We start from the raw sequence: 22,090 nt of genomic DNA, 5'->3' as shown, positions 1-22,090 counted from the left end.
GGCTTGAGGACTAATCTCCAATCGGATTCTTTAGCACTAGGCAAGTCAGTAGGAGGTATGTCATCATCATTGATGGGGAATTTCATCTTCCTCCTAGAGATGATTGGTGCCCATGATGGGTTGATAGTCAAGGATGATGGCCAAATGCAATAATGTTGTTAAAGTGCCATGACATATAAGAGTGTCACCAACCCAAAAGAGCTGACAACAATGTGCGAGGTATGCTGCAGTAGAACTATAATCTCTATCATATGATGTGGGGTCAAAGAAGACCGCATAGTCAGTGTGGACACCATGATCCAAGGGCTAACAATCTGGGGCCAAAGGTGCAAGTATGATACGTTGCTTTGCTGCTTGAAGAGGCCCGTACTACTAGCAAGGTATGGCAATCTGTCAAACATGTATGCTCAACTGTCATGAGTTGGAGGTCGTTTGATGTGTGCATGGCTAAACATCCATCAGCATGGGATGTAGAATCTATCAGAGGCTCATTGAGAAGGAGCTAATAGTATAAAGTCCTAGAAGCCTGAAATACAATTGAGAATGCATTACATGTCCATGAGGCATATGCGGTACCAAATGCTAATGAAGGGATTGATCTAAAGTCCTAGATCCAACCACTAATCTGCATCAATTATGGACTATATACAATAGCCATAAGTGCATGTTGAAACATTGAGTCTCTCCAGGTTGCACTATGGTTGAACCTAATGTTGTCCACTGCATTGGGTCAAGACCGCACTGATGCATAGGTATCCTTGTGTTTAGCAATGATCTACTGTTGATCGAAGGAGGTGGTCATGATAACTAGATCCAAAGGAGGTGCAATGCGGCATGATTGAGTCGATGTTGGAATAACTTGAAGACTGATGCATTGATCTGAACTACACATGGAATCTATTTCCAAGGATATGATATGCTTCGTATCGAAGATGAAAGCATCAGTGATGGATGCTGGGACGGAATCACCTGAAGAGCTAGATGCACTATGGCATAAATCTTTGCATGCGGTTGGAGATGTGAGTGCCTCGTTCTAAGGACTTACCTACTATTGAATAACTGCATGATAACTGGTGAATCCTACTGAGTATCTGCATCTATGGCAAAGGATGGAGTAGGCGGATCCATGCATGAAGATGATGGATGTGCATCATGAGGATTCATCTGCATTGATGTAGATGGGACTGCCTCGTACTGAGGACTTATCGTCAAATATGCCTCATGCTAAGGTTTTACCGAGGAGTGTGCCTCATGCTAAGAGCTTACCGAGGAATGTGCATGATCAGCAATTACAGACTGATCCATGCTAAAAGAGACTTTGTCTCATATTTCCATTGCATACCCCCATTAGTTTCATGTACAATCATATCCACCAAATCAAGTGGGAATAATGACCAAAAAAGCTAGATTTTAGTAAATTCATGAGGCACTTGCCCCAAGTTTGGTCCGGCCTTATCAATGAACATAGGCACATCTTTGAATGTCTCATTAGGCTCTACATTCATCCCACCTCCACTTTTCCATAACGGTGTGGGTGTGTTAGTATAATCCATATCCTCATTGCTATCATATAGAATTGCCCCTTCAGCCTCTAGCAGCTCATCTTCCAATAGGTGTTCCTCACCAAAAAATGCATGTTCATCTCTCGAGTCATTTGGCTATGGTACATATCATGGTTGACCTCTTTTGATAGTGAGATTTTCTACATGGTTACACCACTTGACAATCTTGTGTCCCTCCATAGCAGCAACCACATTCAATGCATTATAGATCTAGCATGGCTACCATTAGCAATCACAACATGATCCCCCTTTGGCCTTCCTCTACCCCACAATCACTCACTTTGGAGGTTGACCTCTCTTTTGAGACACAGGAGGGGCGTTTGGCAAACATCCTATTGGCATAGTAAAAGCATTTAGCAAATGTATCTCTAGTGTGGTAATAGCCTGAGCATTTGAAGCATCACATTGGCCTACTTCTTCCATAGCCAAGGCTAAAAAATCACCCATAACTATAATAACTACATCCGTGACAATTAACATACTTCTAGAATCATTACCATTTGCATAAGCATCCTTGTGAGGCATTACATTCAAGCATTTGTGCCAAGAAACTTGCAAGGAAATCTCATCATCAAATGCATGGTCAAGCTCTACATTCATTGCAATTTCCCTCTCAACAACAAGGTACATCTCGATGCTATCCCCAGAAAGCATATATGTGCTTGGATCTCGTTAAATATACATCCCCCAACGATGGTCCATCTGATGATCACATTCCCCTCAGGATTGCACTCCACTCGCTTGAAGCACCCATGTGGTGCAATGCAATGGACAATGAATTTGATTCACTCTCGAAGAATCGAGCCTGGATCCTTGTTGATCGCCCTCCAAATCGATGAATAATTGGCTCCAAATGGATTCTAAAACAAAAGTATAATGCTGAAGGAGTGATCAATAGATACAAAGCTTCTCTCGTGGCTCAAGGTTTACACAGATCCCCAGAGTAGACTACACCGAAACCTATGCTCCTATGGTCAAAATACAGTCTCTCAAACTCATCATTGCAATCAGTGTGGCCAAGCAACTTCACTTGCACCAGATGGATGTAAAAATAGTCTTCCTCAATGGAGTGCTGCCAGAAGACCAACATGTCTACGTGCATCAGCCTCCATGCTATGAACAAATTGGCCATGAAGACAAAGTCTATCTCCTCTTGAAGAGTCTCTATGGTCTCAAACAGTCCCCCTAAGTTTGGTACCAAAGATTAAATCGATTTCCCATGGAAATGTTCGTATTCAAGTGTGTACATCAAGCGCTCTCACGGTTCATTTTGCATCCTTGGGCTTTATGTTGATGATCTTCTCTTGCCCTACAATCACTTGGATTTCTCCTGCAAATACAAATGCAACTCTCACTCGAGTTTGAGATGATAGATAATGGACCAGCGGAGTATTGCCTTGGAATCCAAATTCAGCATGACATCTAAATTGGTTCCATAACCCTCTCCTAGAAGTGCTACATCCAGGATGTCCTCAAGCAATTCCAAATGGTGGAAGCTAAACCAATCACTACCCCCATGGAAGTCAACTTGAAGCTTTCCAAAACTATAAGCCCTCATGATGACGAATCTGTGCAACAGATGATGCGCCAAGTTCCTATCGCCAAGCAGTTGGCTTCGTGCGCTATTTGGTCACTTCTACCTAGCCTAACATTGCATTTTCTGCTTCTAGGTTTCCCAACATATGCAGAACTCAGGAAAACCCCACTGGAATGCTATCAAGCATCTGTTCCACTACTTGATCTACACATAAGACGTTGGCATCATGTATAAGGCAAACTCAGACATCTCCATGATAGGCTGGTGTGATGCAGACTAGGGCGGTGACTTGGACACACAAAAGTCCACCACAAGCTTCGTGTTTCAAATCGCAGAGGGACTTGTGGCATGGTATTCAAAGAAGCAACCTACAGTTGCCATTTCCACAGTCGAGGCCAAATATCTTGCAGTTGTGACAGCTCTTTCAGACAGACTATGGATCAAGGCTATCCTTCATGAGCTTGAGTTTCCACTAAAGCTCCCATTCACCCTCCATAGTGACAATCAATCATGCATCGCCATCTCCAACAACACCATGCAAAGCAAGCATACCAAGCATGTTGAGCTCAAGTTTCATTTTGTTAAGGACTATGTTGACCGCACAAAATTCTCATGCTCAAATTTGTTCCTACGAAGAAGATGATAGCGATGTATTAACCAAGTCACTCCCTCACTTAAATCACTAGGAGTGCTGTGCTTCGATTGGCCTCACATGGCCTTAGCATACTCAATGTCTACACAATTGGAGTTAAGGGGGGATATTGGAATTTAACCTAAATTGATCTAATCCAATTGTTACAACACTCAATAAAACTGTGATGAGGTGTGCATGTATGCCCCCATCACATATTAGTTAACCAGAATAACTAACGACTACAACCATATAGTCATCTTCTTTGATTCATAATACAGCTCGATATTTTCCTCAATTCTAGCCTACTGTCTCCTCTTTCTCGCATTCATGCAATCTCCGTCTTCTCTCTCCTTTTCTTTGCCTCTCTCATATCTCAACAAAAACAGGCATCACTTCCACTCTTGTCACTGTCTCCCAAAGCTCATATGAGCTCAAGATCATCTTCATTTTGACCTTCTAGAGTGTGCAGTTGTTACCATCCAGTTTTCCACTTTCACCAAAAGGTGGGATGCGAAGTGTAGTGGGTTGAGCCATCTCTTCAAATCTGCTCTCAAACAAAAATGGGCTACCAAATCTCCTCGTCTAGAGCCCAAGCTCTAATACCATGTAATAAAGAATACAAACGTCTGAGCAAAACAGATAGTATGAGCTCATAGACAGAGAAAGAAAGTAGATAATATGGAGAATAAAAAAATTTGATTACTACAGTAGATGGCAGTCGCTTCCCAGTCATGTGCTAAGCTTCAATGACATACTACAGTAAGAGACCAAGGACATATGCTGAGGAAACTAGGGTTGCTAAAGCGAGTAGAAAGAATGGGCATTATAGTAAATAAAGCTTGGTTGGCTGGACTCAGTCATCCCAAATTGGCCAACTAGAATAGGTCCCCAAATAGGCTCTCAAACACAGTAGATAGGTGGCACAGTCTAGGGCGACTAACCTACAGTCTCTATTCGGCCCAAGCCATCCATAATCATCTAGGTACTGCCCAATGAAGAGCTTGGTCTACCTTCAATGTGGTAAGATATGGGATACCTTCCTACACTAACATGTAGCCTAGCTAGTAGTGTATCAGCTCTTACCTAAGCCATCTAACCATCAGGCCACACTCCACCTCCATCTAGTGTCTAAACCAAGGCCTACTGGGAACCATGTTACTGAATGCCTTCTCCTCATATGGGGGCTCACAAGTAGAGTTACTTGGTACTTGTGTAGTTACAAAAGAGTGGAGCATTGATATCTAACATTTACTACATCCATTACCTTGGCCTTTTGTATGTGGATGAGCTCTTGTGCTTGCATCCAGTTGCATTTAGAACTTCTCCTCATATGGGGGGTCACTTAGTTGGTATCTATGTAGTTACATAAGAGTGGAGCATTGATATCTAACATTTACTAATCCGTTACCTTAGCCTTTTGTTTGTGGATGAGCTCTTGTGTTGTGTCCAGCTACATCTTGATCAAGTTGAGCTCTTGCTGTGAAGAATCTTGTGGTTCTATCAAGGTGTGGACATGTTCTTGTGGGTCTTTGAGCATGAGCCTGGTGGCTTTCGCACCTGGACCTACCAGCAAGAGAGTGAATGAGATGTCTTGCACCAAGAGGTCCATCTATCGAGTTGGTTCTTGTGGTGTTGCCCAGTTGTGGACAAGTTCTTGTGGTTCAACTCATGGAGTGTTTGGGTGGATGGTCTCCTCGCAATAGCTTTGTAAGATTGGAGTGACAAGGGAACTTCATGTGGGTGTCATGGTGGCGAGGAGCTCGACTTCCATGTCATTACCCCAAGTAGGTTCTTGTGCGGTGATTTGCTGTACATGGGCTAGGAGAGTTAATCGTGGAATTGTCATGTCTCATAGCTTTTCCATGACTGGGGCTAGGTGGATTTTTGTGGTTCCACCTACGGCATGAGCTTCCTTGGTGCAACCGTCTCATGGTATAGCAGGGTGGGTTCTTGTGTGGCCACTTTGATCGTTGGGGTCCTTTGACGTTGGGAGTCACTTTGAGAGATAGGCTCTTCTTTTTGCCCAAGGATGTGGGGTACCCCTTGGACCTCTGTGGTGACTTGCGCTATTGTATTTATATCCAAGGAGAAAGGTTCTGGTGCGACTACCCCATTGACTCCTTGTTAGTTATGCATCAGCGTAGGAGATTCACCCAAGGGGATAGGTTCTTGTGGGGCTATCCCTTGGTGTTGTTGGGTATGAATAGCACCTATGATCTTTTCATCCAAGGGAGCAAGTTCTTCCAGTGCTACCCCTTAACAAATCAAGGGCATCTCATTTTATTTATTTATTTATAGAAAATACATAGAAATACGAAGAGAAACAAAATGCAAACATAAAAACAAAAAAATAGACCTTGAACAATCATAAGCATAGCGACACTTATGTTCTCATTAGTGTCAAAGCATAAGATGCTACTCTCCGTGTTTTGAACAAGTCCAAGACTTTCTTGGACAAACCCAGTGCTTACAAAAGTTGAAGAACAAGCATATAAAACTCAAAAAATAGAAGGAATAAGAGAAACAAAGAAAGACTATTAACATCCATGAGAGACCAACATGTCTATGGGATGGCAAGAAAAACAAGAAAAACATCTAGTACATTGTAGCATACGAGGAATTATTGTGCAAAAGTGTATGTGTATGCATGAAAGAGTGCAAAGAACACACACGAGACTGGTTTAGGGCACTGTAAACAGTGCTACATAACCGATGGCAATATTTCCTACTACCTAAGTACAAAATAGATACATGAATGTATCATGTGTTCTATTGACTGACTATTGTTGAAGGGATGCCTAGATCCCAATACTAAAACAATACTGCATCTGTTGCATGGACATATGCCCCTGGCTGGCGGGACATCAAGGAAGAAATCCATAATCCACTATGAATGCACTGCAGTAAATTGGTGCATGTGGGTTGCACCCATGTCACCAAGTGAATAGCTTCCCAGTCTCATCAAGGTTTTTAGAGGGAATTATGGTTCAAGTTATCAATGTCATGTTTAGTTATGTAATGCAAGAAAAGGCATGAATCAGTAAAATATAATTTACCACCAACATAATGTACTCAATATCTTACAAGGATATGCAAGTTGTAAGCTCCTCCATAGAAAGAACCAACAAAAAAAAAACCACCAAAAAGGAAGAAGCAATGGCAAAGGCTAGGTGCATCACAAATCGCTAGACTATGTACTACCAACATTAAACTGAAAAACATTAACCTAGAAACCCACAACTTTGTTTTGGGTCATAAAAGAAGCTTATTTCAGTAGGTTGAGAAAGACAACATTAAAACCCATCATCTTAACTATTAATACCACTGCTTTTCTATTAATATTCCCACAAAATCGAGACAAAAAGAGTTTACATCTAAGTAAGGAAAAACAAAGCATTAGCCGCATAGTATTGAAGATTAAAGTCTATTACAAAAAAACCATCATCTTGAAGTTAGCTTATAGGTTAAAACCATCAGCTTTTGTCTCTCTTTTTACACCTCTCACTTCTCTTCTTCCATATCTAAATGGCACTCTTTTACTTTCTCCGGGGGACCAATGACAAATTTTAAAGTTCGCATAGTTAAAGACTTTTTTTTAAACATCAACTTGAAGTCAGCTTACAAGTTGAAACCATCAATTTTGTCTCTTTTCACACCACTTTCTCTACTCTTCTTCCATATCTAAAAGTCCCTCTTTCACTTTCTTTGGGGACCAATGACAAATTCTATCTCCAATAAGAAGCCAAAGTAAGCCCTCCATTAATTGCAAGGTACCTAAACACAAAGGCTTATCACTTTCCAATGAACATTTGCTTCCATCCCACTCATAAGATGATGGGTCAATGTGAAAATATCGCAAAAGGCATTGCCCATCTGGAAATCCACTATAATGTTGATTTTTATATTGGGCATTAAGCATCTTTAACAGGTCTTTCAAGGTCTCCACTATGAAAGGTTCTCTCTTGAAAGAATCTCCTACTTTTTTTTCGAGCCATGCAAATCGTTGGGATTAGCTTTGCATGAAATTTGCAATACTCTCTTTGTGAAGGCATGATTTTTTATTTGCCCTATCCCAAATGGATCTATGATTGCCAAGAGGAAAGCAGTCAGACTCCTCTCGGGTCACAAATCTTCCATGAATTTGGTGAGAAACTTGAGGGTAAGCCTCGAGCCGACTTTTTGGGACAAATTTTTCCTTGTAAAAAGGTAAAGGAGGCCATTGATATTGGGAAGTATTAGCGTCTTGATGAAAAAAAGCTGTTGCAGGTGCATGTGGAGACCCAAAGAATTGGAAATCTATATATGTGAAACAGTTTCATTTCCCATTCCTTGGGAAGATTGGACCTTTGCCATCAATCACAGCTATGGATTTCCAATTCTCTGGGCATTCACATGCACCTACAACAGCTTCTTTTTCATCGAGACGCCAATGATTCCCAATATCAATGGTCCCCTTTACCCTTTTAGGAGGAAGAATTTGTCCCAAAAAGTTGGCTTGAGACTTACCTCTTAATTTCTTAGCAAATTCATGGAAGAATTGTGACCCTGACTACTTTCCTCTTGCCTAGAACCTGTATCAACATCAACATCAATGTCTCCTAGCTGCTTACCACCATCCAAGAGTAGCATTTTCATTGTTCCCTTTGAGAGGGCATTGAAGGAAAGAAAGAGTTGTGCATGAGCTACTCTATAACGCATCTCATCTGGAGATGTGTGTGGAAACACTTGCAACGTCCTTCTAATGCATCTCCCTGGACCCCAAACAAAAAATTCCTGTAGCAACTTGGAATCAGCTTTGCCGAAGGCAAACTTGTCAGCTTTGAAATCCAAGTCAACCTTCCTTGAAATGCAAAGGAAGGGATTGACGAGCGCAAAGGAGGATGCACCTGCCTCTCCACTATAAAAGTCAGAGTTGTCTCTCTGCCTGATAATAGTGGTATTGGTTGTTCCATGGTGCTTGCCAGAGAGTAAGAGAGCTTAGTGTCCTACACCAATCCAAATATGAGCAACTTGGTCCAAGCTTTAGCTATATGAGATAATTAAAGCTTGATATTGAGCTGCTTTTCCTAGTGAAAGCTTAAAAATCTCTATCTCCAAATCACCTCTCCTAAATAAATTCCTAGTGAAAGCTTAAAAAGCTATGTCTCATATTCAACTCTTCTAAATGAATTCCTAGTGAAAGCTTGAAAAGCTCTATCTCCTATTCACCTCTCCTAAATAAATTCTCATTCTTTAGTCTTGTCAGTCATCATCTGCTCTGGATTAGAAAAAGCCATTAATTACTCATGCTCAAATGCCCTCATAGCCCTCCCCTTTATGTAGCACCTTAATGGCAGTTGGAAGAAGTTTCTAGATTCTCAATGGCAGCAATTCATCCACCCACATCTGCTAATTAAAATGCTCCCTTGATTTTGGCTAGGTTAACCAGCTCCATGCGCTTGTGTATCTATTGTCTAATGGTATTTTCCAACAACTGGGTCACCTATTGAACGCTTTAAAAGCTCTCGTCATCATGTGAAAGTCCAAGGGCATGTGCCACCAAGCTTTCATGGTATCATTCCTATATTAACCCCATTTATTGGGTTAGCATGCCCCCGGACCTAATTGAGATCCCGTCCCTTGGGATCATTATGTGTATCGAAGGGGCTTGTTGTTAACAAAAATCAATTGTAGGAGGGGTTTTGTGTTTGCCCAATGGTGCCTGATGCTCAGTTGGTGGTGTTGCTTTGTTGCAAGTAGTGGAGTTCATTGCATGTGTCTATGCATGGAATGATCTTTTGGAATGGCTAGTTTGGAACCATGGTGGATTGCTATGAGTTCTTGTGACCCTTCAGAAAATATTTAATTCTAAGGGTTGAGTTAATCAGAGGTCGACATAGTGAGGTAGAGTAAAAGTTAGTGTTAAGTGTCCGAGTATTATCATAACTCCTGCTTTCTTTGTATGTCCAAGTGGTGTGTTGTAATGTTTCTTTGGACTCTTCTTTTATAGACCACTTCCCCCTTTAATTTTATTATTCTTAAATATTATGTTACACATGGCCACATGGCCACCATGTTATATCCAACTATGCCATCCCTAAGAATTTTGAAACACAATGGTACTCTCTCTCTTTCTTCCTATCTTTCACCGTTTGCCAATTGATAGTTGCCTAAATGAGGTTACAAATGGCCACATGAATGGCATATGATATCCAAATATATCCTCTCTAAGTCCCCAGAACATTGGAAGAGCTCAAAGAACCCTCATCCAATATATTGTTGTATAAGTATCTACCAAATGAGATGGCCATAACGAACTCACTTGCCACCATAGGAGTCCTTTAATATGACCAATGTGTGCTGGGAGGGCACGTTTTGTATCAAATATGAAGACATTTCTCATGAGCCAATTGTGCCACAAACCTGTCCATCTAAAAATTTGAAAGAAGACCAAATAGTCAGTACCCATTCTTTCATCATTATGGGCCAATCGGTCAACAAAAACCACAAGTGAGAAATGAAATATCAGACCTTCTTAGCTGCTAGACATGTAATGAAAAGATGTGGAGATGTTTCCAAACATGTAGTACAAAACCCACAATTACCAAAAGCAAGCCACCGCTTTCGCAACTGGACACCTACAGGAAGGTCGTACATGAGCATGTGCCAAATAAACACCTTCCCTTAACAAGGAATCTTAGAGCACCAGCTATCTAAAAGTATTGTCTTTCACCAAACCCCACTTTTGTGAGTATACCAGACCCGCCGATTAGCCGTTGGAGTAAGCAAACACTTTGCTTTAACTACCAAATGATACACTTGATTTGTGGTATGCTAAACTATATCCTAAGGTTGATGAAATGCCCAATATAACTAAGGTTGTTGGTCCTCTACCAGAGGAATATGATCAAATGTTATAGTGATAGCCTGCACCTGATGCCATAACTGTGCATACTACGGAGAATCTGAAAAGATTGTCAGACTTCTTTAAATGACAAAAGGCGACCTCTATGGGACAACAAAGCATCCCAAATCATTACTAACCTAAACCGAGTCATGCAATTAAATTTAGGTCCCTCTATCAATTTATTTAGCCATGCCAAAAGTTGACAAGTAGTGAGAACTTCAATTTCCATAAAATTCAACCTCAAACCATGATCAGAAGGCCTCCATTTAGTATGTGCCAACACCTCCATCCATGGTTATATGAGATGGGAAAGGAGAAGGGAAGCTACCACCCAAACCTGTTGTGGGAACCATTCATGACATCCCACCATGAACCAACAATCCTAATCTTACCATGCGCTAGTTTGTTGACTTCCTCTAAAACTCAGACTTCTCCTGAAGAAGGCTCGAGAGCCGAACACAAAACAAAAACAACAACAGTTTATGACCATTTACAAAGGTGCTATTGTTGATGATTACTAGCTAATGAACTAACAATTTAACTGGCCAGGTTATTGGTGAATTTGTAGGTTGAACACGCCCTTGCTAGTACAGATGCATTGATTGATCCAGGAGCCAACCACAACTTCATCACTCAAGAGGTCTGGGAAAACCTACCTCAGGAAACCTTGATACCTACCCCCAACAACCATTCATGAAATAAACAATACTACAATACAAACAATGGGGTATATCACACATCATGTCATCTTTTACCATCATATGTTGCAAAGTCACTTTTTTATTACACTTGCAAATACCATTGAAGAACATGTAATCTTGGGAGGACAGCCCCTCGTCACATTAAATGATTGAAAATTACCAAATGTTTCAATGACAAGGTAGCCCAACAAGAACCTATCTTGCCATCCATCAAGCAACAAGTCCACGAACAATGCTAAAGATTGCATATACATGGACAAAGGCTACAAAAGGACCAAGGTCAAGAGTTTCTTTTGACCTTTAGAGTTCAACTTTCAACTATTAACACCGCCCTTAACTCGCTAACCTCATTCTCAATTCTAATAACTTTACATTCTTATTTGGAGGTGTTCATCATGTGATTGAGATTGTTGCCCAACCTCAATGGTTGATGTAAACAAAAGCTCACAAAAGGGAGCACTCCTTTTAGGCCCTACCTCATGTTTTCGCCCCCCTATCTTCTTGGTGAGACTCATCTTATCTTGGCATGTACTTGTAGTGCACTTAGTTAAGCACTTAATATTTTGTGGAAAAACACGCGACCAGAGGGACAAAGAGGTACTAAAGATAAAGTGATTAGTAAGAGGAGGAAGGGGCAAGTGCTCCACTGAGTTTTGTGAGTGGTGAGATGCATGGCTTCCCTCTCATTGACCAATATGAGTAAAAGTAAGAAGATGCCACTCAAAGATGCATGGCTTCCTTCTCATTTACTAGTATGATTAAAAGTAAGAAGATGCCACTCAAAAATATATATCATAAATAAGCTACCATTAAACCAATTTGCCATTGCTAGATTGCTTTAGTCAAGAAGAAGAGAACAAATACAAAACCTTGCACATGGCAAACCAAAATAGTTGTGTTGACAAATTTTGATGCATCCATGAATAGGGTGGGCCACCAAAGGTTAGCTTGAAGTACCTTTCTCATTGTTGTTTCTATGACAAACTACTCTCCTATGATTCCCAAATGGGCTTGTTTGAGCACATCCATGAACTTGCTTCCTAATGCACCTGCACAGAACACCATTCTTGGCTATCTTGTATGATTGGCTGGCTATAAGCTGGTAAGGAGCTGAGTCCTTTAGAAGCTTGTGAGCCCTTTCTTTGTTGATAGGCTTGTCTTGGTGGAAACTGTTGGCTAAGAAATGACTAATCTTCTCCACTGATTCCACAACTAAGTCCAATTGGAATAGAGGGGCATCTAGAAGATCGTCTTCCACTCTGATGGGAGGTTCACCATTGGGTATGTGTGATAATTGATCATCCAAAACGTGTTTCGACCCCTTGTGTGCAATGACCATCAAATCAAATTCAAGAAGGATATGCATCCATCTGGTAATGCAGCCTATAATGCAAGGTTTGTTTACAAGGTAAAGGACAGCCTGATGATCGATGAAAATAAACTCATTAGCTAGAAGATAGTAGTAGCACAGCTTGTGAACATAATAAACCATGCCTAGGCCTTCCCGCTTAATGGTTGTGCACTTGACCTCTGCCTCATTAATTTGAGGGCTTGAAAACAGGATTGGGTAATCTAAATTATATTATGCAGGTTGTGCTAGCACACATCTTATCGCAAAGCTCGAAGTGTCTATGTGCACATGGAAGATTAGGTCCCAATTGGGAGCTCGTAAAATTGGTGCAGACGCTAAGGGTTTTTTTAAGATTGTCAAAGAAGCATTGACACTCCTCGACCCATTCAAAAATAACCAGGAGATGATATAAAGGTTTTGGAATCGCTACATATTCGAATATGAATCTATTGTAAAATTTGGCATGTCCCATGAATCATTGGACACCCTTCGCATTTGTGGGCGGTGGGATGTCAATGATGACCTTGATCTTGCTTTCGTCAATGGAGATGCAATTCCTAGACAATGTGTCCTACAATCATTCCATGTTTGACCCAAAATTGGCAATTTAGAGGATTCAGGGAGATGTGATACAAGCGACGTCTTTCTAACACCTTGCATAGGCATTTTAGGTGCTCCTTCTAACTGGAGTGTACACATAAGTCATCCAAGAAGACTTTTAAGAAGTCTCTAAGATAATCCTTGAAGGCAAACTCATCAAATGTTGAACGATGGCCGGTGCATTCGTAAGGCCGAAAAGCATCACTCGTGAGGCATATGTTGCCCATTCGGAAGCGAATGTAGTTTTATGTTGATCTTTGGGGTCAAGGGTTACTTGGTTGTAACCTGAGAAGCCATCAAGGAAACTATAAGCCTCCTTGCCCACTACTCGTTCAAGCACATGTTCAGTGAATGGTAAGGGGCAAAGATCTCCTCATGTAATGGAATTGGCTTTCTTGAAGTCAACACACACCCTTATTTTCCCATTCTTCTTCTTAGCTATCACTATGGGTGAAACCCAATCAGTGTGCTCGATTGTGTAAATGAACCCAACTTCAATGATCTTGTCTAGCTCTTCCTTCACCAGTTCAATATATCTAGGGTTCATGTCATAAGGGCATTGCGCGACAGGAGTAGGTGCCATTCGGTATAGGAATAGAAGGCATGACCACTTCAGGGTGCACACCCTTTATGTTAGTGTATTTCCACGCAAAACAATCCTTGAATTCCACGAGTAGAGCCACAAGCTTTGCCTCATGTTCAGGACATAAGTCATTGGCAATATAAAGCGGTTTAGGGTCTTCTCCTTCTTTCACCAAGGTGACTTCTGTTACTTGCGTTGGGCCATCATACCTTTCGGTTTGTTGTCCTGGTTCTCACTGCGCTATTTCGAAGGCGATACTATGATCTTCAACTGCATATGACTTGAAGTGATGTGGGACCTTATGAAGGTCCTCTTGTTCCTCTTCTTCCCATGCGTGCTCCTTGACCTTATCTTTGATCGCTTGGCGTTTGCGCCTTCTAGCCTCTTCAACTGAAACCATATGCGTAGCCTTAGGCTTTTGTGATGTTGTGGAGTCTTGGGATCCATACGACTCTTGGGATTTATCAAGAATCACCTCTTCAACATATCCAACTAGAGTGGTGATCTTACTTAGATTTACACCCCAATCAGGAGAGAACTCCTGGTGTGCTATGACTGCCCCAACATGGGTTAACCATTGAAAATCTTATTCCACCTGGAATACTTTTGGGTCATCGAGTACTGTTGATACCATGTTAAGTGATGCAACCATTCCAAATGATTCACTCTCTATTGGAAGTCTACACAATTGGGGTTCAGTCGGGAGATCCATAATGGCCAATAGGTGCATCCAATTCTCTAAAACTCCATGCTCAGGGAGGGGTACATGCCATGGGTCATGAACCTCTCTACTTCTGCCTTGTGCTAGTTGGAGGATTACCAGAATTCGAGTGACTGCATTCGAGTGAGGTGACAATTCGAGCGAGGACTTTCATAAAATTAACATTCTAGTGTGATGATTTATGTTCAAAAATTAGCATGCATTGCTTACTATTACAGTCATCGTCCTACCCATGATATTGTGAGGAATCAATTGTCTTACATACAAACAACAATTTTTGGCAATGTTTTTGCAAGGGTCAAGGAAGGAGGGGTGGAAGAAAGGGGTCAAAGTTAGCGTTTTTCTTGTGAAATTTCCATTTTCAAGGCAAAAAATAATGGGAGGAGGAGCCTCCCAGGAGACTGCGATATCGCGGAGTCCTGGGAGGCTTCTCCTGCCAATTTTATTTGGGCCATAACTTGGTCAATCAGACTCCAAATATGGCCATGTTTGCAGTCAAAACGATCAAAATAATATGAATGAATCCATTTATCATGTTAGAGTGTCAAAATTCTAGAGCTTTAGCTTATCTTTTTTCATCAGAGCTAAACCTTATCAAACTCTATATTTTCTTAAAATTTTCTCATATAGAGTTCGGGTCCTTGGTTCCCTCCCTCCATCCCACAAGTATATACATGGCCATGAACATATGAAGGTGATCCATATTTTGTTAGTATAGAGGGTCAGTGCCCCAGCTATAGCCAATATTGATTGCATCTTATAGTAGCCCACTCATCTTCCTCAATCTCTCTTGCTTGCATGCAATTACCCACCTTGACCAATAAATTAGAAATCATCAAGTCAACAAGATTAATTGAGTGGATTTCCTTTAAAGAACTTCTAATGTAAACTTCTCCTTTGCCCTTCAATGCAGTTTGAGTCATGAGGCTAGGAGCTTGTAGGAAGAGATAACATGACATCATTCTGCTTTAGACGTTGAAGGTTGATTGGATGCTTATCCCTTGTTTTGATAATTTCAAGATTTTATCGCTCTTCTTGCCATGAAGGGTTGAATTGAAAATCCAATTTCTTTTGACTACTAAATTTTTTTACTCTCCTCTGAAGGGCTGGCCTTAGAAGGGTCCCGAAGACTTCAAATTTGAGGGTTGCCGAATATATTGCAAGGATGGTCAGCCCAAAAAAAGAAGGAACAATAATACAAAAAGTGGCCCAAGATGGGCTCCCCGCCCAAGACCAGTGCCGCATGCAAGCAAAACCTAACATGAACATATACTCTTGCTAAGATCCTCTAACATTGAGCTGACTCATTAGGAAAAAAGGAGCTCATTTTGGGGCCTTGTAATACATGGTATAGAAAAAATTCATCACAAGCATCACTCGAACTTTGGGCTCGCTCGAACGCAGTCACTCGATGTTTTGACTTACTCCCAGATCTACTTTCATGGTCTCCTCTCCTTTTCTAACATATATACAATTTGTTGGCTAGTCGTGGACTAGTCTGGAGAGTCTCATGAAAGGGCATCCTAGAATCATGTCGTAGGAGCCTTTCTTGAAATCGATAAGAACAAATGAGTGTCTGAAAGATAAAGGAAAGGTGGTTATGCTTACGTCCTTAACAATTCCAAACGGTCTCGCTGTTGTTCCATCTACCAACTTCAATACCAGATTCGAAGCCTCTATTTCTGATTCGCGCCCCAAGCTTCCCAACATTGCTTGCTGATAATGCTCACTCTAGCTCCTCCATCTAATATAGCGGTAGCTTTATGGTCATGGCAGGAGATGGGAATCACGGCATTGGTATCATCACTCTTATAGTAATGCCCCAACTTATTCACCCGGTACCTTAGGAAGGTTCTTCCCTACAGATAAAGCCACCGCAAGCTTCCCAACATTGCTTGCTGATAATGCTCACTCTAGCTCCTCCATCTAATATAACGGTAGGTTTATGGTCATGATAGGAGATGGGGATCATGGCATTGATATCATCACTCTCATAGTAATGCCCCAACTTATTCATTCGGTACCTTAGGAAGGTTCTTCCCTGCGGATAAAGCAATGGTGTTGGGGGGTCGAGGTTGTGGTTCTTCTTGGTGTTGGTTGTCCGCTTCTTTGCAGATGGTTGTGAAGGAGTCACCCATTCATCCAATTGGATAGGTCTCTTCATAGGGTCAAAAATCCTTGTAAAAGAGTTGCAATGGGCATGCATCGTAATCTCCATAGTCAAGACGCCTATGAAACCTGCTATGTCCTAAGGTGCTTCTTTTCATCCCATTTAAATCTTTGGTGGTGTTGGGTGCTTATAGGAGGATATGCGATCCTCCTGTTCAGGTCTTGGGGATAAGGGTTGTTCATTGTACATGTGCGCCCATGGGTCAGGTGCTAGGTCAAAACCTTCAGACTCGACCTCATGTGTGTTTGGGGGAGCCTCATTGAATTAGACATTTGGAGGCTCGGACTTCCTCATCTACTGGCTCGAGTATGTTCAGTGGTTTGTGCGGTGGTGGACAGGTAAGAAAGAAACTGATAAGTAGAATTGAAAGAAAAAAAAGAAACAAAGCAAGGCATTTTATGAATGCAAAAATAAAGGGGGCAAAAATTTTAATGTAGAGAGAGAAGGGGGAGGAAAAATAGAAGAAAAAAAGGGGGGGGAGGCAAAATACAAACGAAATTATATGAAAAGAAAGGACGGGGGGGGGCGATGAAAAGAAAGGACGGGGGGGCGGGCGGCAAACATAATGAAACAACAAATAAAACTAAGAAAGGAACCTGTGAGTCCAAAGTTTAGAGAAGACGAGCGAGGACATACAGGACACGATCGAGATGTACCAAATCGAAGAGACCGAGGGAGAGACGTAATTGTTGAGATAGTTAACGAGGCACGGCTAGCAGAGAGTTTCGTAGTAGGCGCTAGAGAGCCATTACAGTGTCGTAGGCGACAGAGTGTTGTACCAAGCAGGGCTTCATATAGTGAAGGTCGTGTACAGTGTAGGTGCGATGATAAATAGGGTGGAGCGGGTTAAACAGTGAGAGGTTGTGGCAATCAGGGAAATGAACTGAATTGACAACGAGGGGGGAAAGGGAATACAACAAGTGAAAATAGGGAGGAGGAGCAGCGTAGAAATCGAGGGTCGAGGAGTGAGCGGTCATCGGGTACAGGGTCAAAGGTTTTGTGAGCAATCGTCGGGACAGAGCCGCAGGGAAGCAGAGATGCAGACATTGTACGAGTAGAAGCAGGAGAGAGAGTTGGCTAATAAGACGACAAGGATTGTAGGGAGAAAGAGACGGGAAAGGGCGGTATAAATAGCCAATTTGGGCTTTAGTCAGGAGGAAAGGGAGAAAAAGTCGCTTGGGAGGTGGAGTTGAGTGTGCTTATGCAGAGAGCTAGTCGAGTTAGAGGTAAGAGTAGGTTAGGGTTTAAAATAGGTTAGGTTACAAAGTGATTAGGGAAAGTCGTTTAGGGACAATCTAGAGTAATGAAAGAAAAAATACTTACATAAAGTTAAAGAAAAAAAGAAGGTTGGGAAGTTCGGGAGTATGAGTGAAAAAAAAAAAACGAGGTCATTAGTGAAGGGTTAAAATAAATTAAGGAAAAGTAAAAAATTATTATAAATATTTTTTCTAAAATATTAGTAAGAATTAGAGATTAAATAATTGAACCGAAAAAATAATAATAGGAAAAAATTTGAAGTGAGTTTTAAAAATTAGAAAATATCAAAGGAGACCAAGAAGGGAAGAGATAAGGAGTAAAAGAATTGAAGATAAAATAGTAAACAAGAGGTAAGAAATAAGAAAAAAAATAAATGAAATAGTATGAAAATTTTAAGTAGGAAAATAAAAAAGAAGGAAAATAAGAATTTAGAAGATAAGAACTAAGTAAAAAATACATGGAAATTTTAAGGAGAAATGGAAAAAAACAAGAAAAGAATAAAAGATTAAAAGATTAATAAAGGAAATTAAGAAAATTGAGAAAATTTGGGGGAAAATGGAAAAATATAAGGAAAAGATTGGAAATAGGAAGAAATTAAGAAAACTAGGAAGACATGAGAATAATTTAGGGAAGCCCAAAAATTAAAAAAGGGGGAAGGGGGGGGGGGGGGCGGGGCAATAGAGCAAAAAAAGGAGGGAGGGGTAGAATGTGTGTGTGTGTGTGTGTCAGAGACAGAGAGAGAGAGAGAGATGCCGGTGGTATACAAGATCATCACCAAAATGGTGGTTGATCGGATAAAGGAATATTTACATGATGGCTTGCATCCTGCTTAGTATGGCTTTATTCCACAACAACATATTACTGATAACATTGCAAATGCCTATGTTGGGATTGAGTATGCCAAGTATACAGAGCAGGATGTGCTTATGCTGCACGTAGATATTGCAAAGGCATTTAACATCATTCAATGGGACTTTATAACTCAGACTATGCAGGGTTTGGGATTTGGTTAAAAATTACAGCATGTTATCTTTTGGCTTTATCAAGATAGCAAAGCCGCATGCATTTCATCTAAGGACACTTAAATGTTCAGTTCGGCAAGGTTGCCCTCTCAATGCTATTTTGTATGCTATAGCCACTTATCCAATGCTTCAATATATGATCACTTGGTGGCAACAAATATATTACATGGGTTGAAAATCCCTACAAGTCGCTCATTGGTTGCTCAAGCTTATGCATATAATTCATTCTTCATGCCAAAAAACACTCCAAGGGATCTTTCTTCACTAATGCAGGCTCTCTTTGTATGGACTGACTGCTGGCCTACACATTAATTTTCAAAAATCCCGTTTGTTGCCATTGCATTCCGAGGATTAGCAAAGGCTGCTCTGACCGGGGGAACACCAACTTGGCCGGGGGAAATTGTTCCACCAACTCAATTGATTCGTCATCTCAGATATCCTTTAGGTTAGAGCGTTACTCTCCATCAACAAATTGACTGGGTTCTTGCTAAATTGAAGAAAAAATTGGGGGTTCTTGATAAATTGAAGAAAAATTTGAAATACAGGAAGTTGGCTACTTGGCCGCTACATGTTCGCCTTCGCATTGTTCAATCGATCTTGGTGACTTATATTCAATTTTATCTGCCATTGATTTTTTTCACTAAGAAGGATTTGTCTTCCTTCATGTCCACCATTATGGAAATTTTCTGGTGGTTAAAGCATGGTAAGAAAAGCTTGCGGATTCTTCCAGTACAGAGATTGTGCTCACCCAAATTGCAAGGAGGGTTGAATATTCTTAATATACATGTGCACATTTTAGCTCACTGAGGCAAAATGATGCTTCAATTTCTTCAAGATGATCAGCCTTGGGCTGCTATGATGCGTTCCTTACTAGTTCACATCACCACTCCTACATTTGGTTTTTGACAACCCACGGAGTGGGATTTTCTTTTGGACTGCATTGAAGGCACAATCAAAGGTTGTCCTATGGTTTCTCATATGTTTTTAGATTAGAAGCATATTCTTTCACACTTGGCATGGAATGGAAGAGACTCTTTACAGGGTAACTCTTTGCGAGCTGACAGCATCCATTGGTCACGAGTTTTTCTACTCCCTTGGCTTTGTAGGAGCCTCGACGCTCTTATTTTCTTAATATGAAAGGAATTTCTGCTATTTTAGATGTTATCAATGATGACAGCACTCTTTTATCTTTCCCTTTGGCTGCTACAAAATATGATTTGGATATACACTATCGCCCAATATGGCAAGTCATTATTCGAATGGTTCAACCATTTCAACTAGTACGGCTCTTAAAGCTTCAAGACATACTTCAAGACTGGACCCTTCTTCCTTTATACTCATCCATTCGTCCTTTGAAGCTATCTCATATAACAATCTCTTCCTTATATAAAGTGTTACCACCACCTTGGGCGTCAGACAAAGCCAATCAAATTTGGGCATTGCACCGTCCACTCCAATGGTGGAGAAAGAGATTGAAGCAGATTTGACATTCTAAGGTTCCATTGCGTCAACATGTTCTTTTATGGCGTGTTTTACTGGGGATTGTACCGTCAAGACAACTTTTATCTTACAATCGTATTACTCCTATCTGTCATCGATGTTTAGCTCCCAGGGAATTCATATCTCATATCTTTTGGCATTGCTCTGAGAGACAGAATTTCTTGAGCATCCTCCAGGACAAATTGAGATTGAGATTCTCTCAGGCTGTTTTTGGGAAGCATTTCTGGTTGTTTGGGATATACCCTAAACGGCCAGACTTTGATTTGTTCTTTACCTAGGTTCGCTACTCGACACTCTGGGCTGTCTAAAAAGCTAGAAATCACAGAGTCTTTGGTGATCCAATCTTTACTACTTTTGTTTTCTTCTGTCGTTCTTTGCAGCAATCGCTCTTCAATTGTTTGCGAACTCACTGCATAGATCAGGATGTATATTCGTCCTACATGGACATTTTCGCTTAATGTACTATTTCAGCTTACTAGTTTTTCCTAGATAGCTATTTTGTAATATAAAGCACTCAAAGATTTCACTTTTTTTTTTTTTAAAGTGTGTGAGAGAGAGCGCATGCATCGTATAAACATATGCTCTCACACATACATATCCACACCACGTACTTGATCATCCATTCATACACAAATGGTCATAGTGAGTTCCTATAGACACTCCACAAGTGAAGGGCAAACTGAGCCGTGACAAAGGGTAACCATCTCTTCATTCAAGCTACAACTACTTGTCAAGACTACAATTTCATTTGTCTCTCCCAAACGACCATTTCTAAGCAAAAAATGCTTAAACAATCTAGTTGTAGCCATCTCTTCATTCAAGCTACAACTGCTTGTCAAGACTACAATTTCATTTGTCTCTCCCAAATGAGCATTTCTAAGCAAAAAATGCTTAAACAATCTAGTTGATAGGGCAACACACCACTTAAGATGGAAAGAATTTACCACAATATGCGCAAGTCGCAACATGGATGAAACTTCACAAGGTGAAATTTGTATGCCCACTAATACGATGGAAACATGTATCTAGGTGAATCCAAGAACAAGCCTAAATTCATAATCTGAAAATACAATAGCCCGTTTGCAATCTCATGACAACCACCACAAAGTTGAAAACGATGAAGTCCATCACACATAGCAAGCTCTATCTACAATATGCAGTGTCTACATTAAGGGCTATTCACACTTGGCCTTTGTTTATATTAGGGAGTGGCTATTTTATCAATCTATGATATGCACTTTATGTCTAGTGCAATTCACATTCTTCACATTTTAAACACTACAAAGAGCTTGAAAATATGCACCATTGCTAAATCGCATATACCTTCATTAAGACACCCTCCTTCAGGATCAAGGCCACCAATATATCAGCGTCTTAAAACGTGTACTCTAAAGACATAATATAAGCATCCTGTGTACCATGCCCTTCTGGAAAATTACTTCTCACTGATCCTATACAAAAAATGGCATCCCACATTAGAATAACTAGATAGTATTTGGTTATGATCTACTCATTAAATCCTTAACAACTTTTTTTTTAATAGGAAAAATCTCTTTTTTTTAAAGG

Source organism: Dipteris shenzhenensis, chromosome 32, assembly GCF_047967505.1.
Source record: "Dipteris shenzhenensis isolate YYH24624 ecotype China chromosome 32, Dip_SZ_1.0, whole genome shotgun sequence".
NCBI classification, from domain to species: domain Eukaryota; kingdom Viridiplantae; phylum Streptophyta; class Polypodiopsida; order Gleicheniales; family Dipteridaceae; genus Dipteris; species Dipteris shenzhenensis.
Note: the sequence above shows the minus strand (reverse complement) of the source record.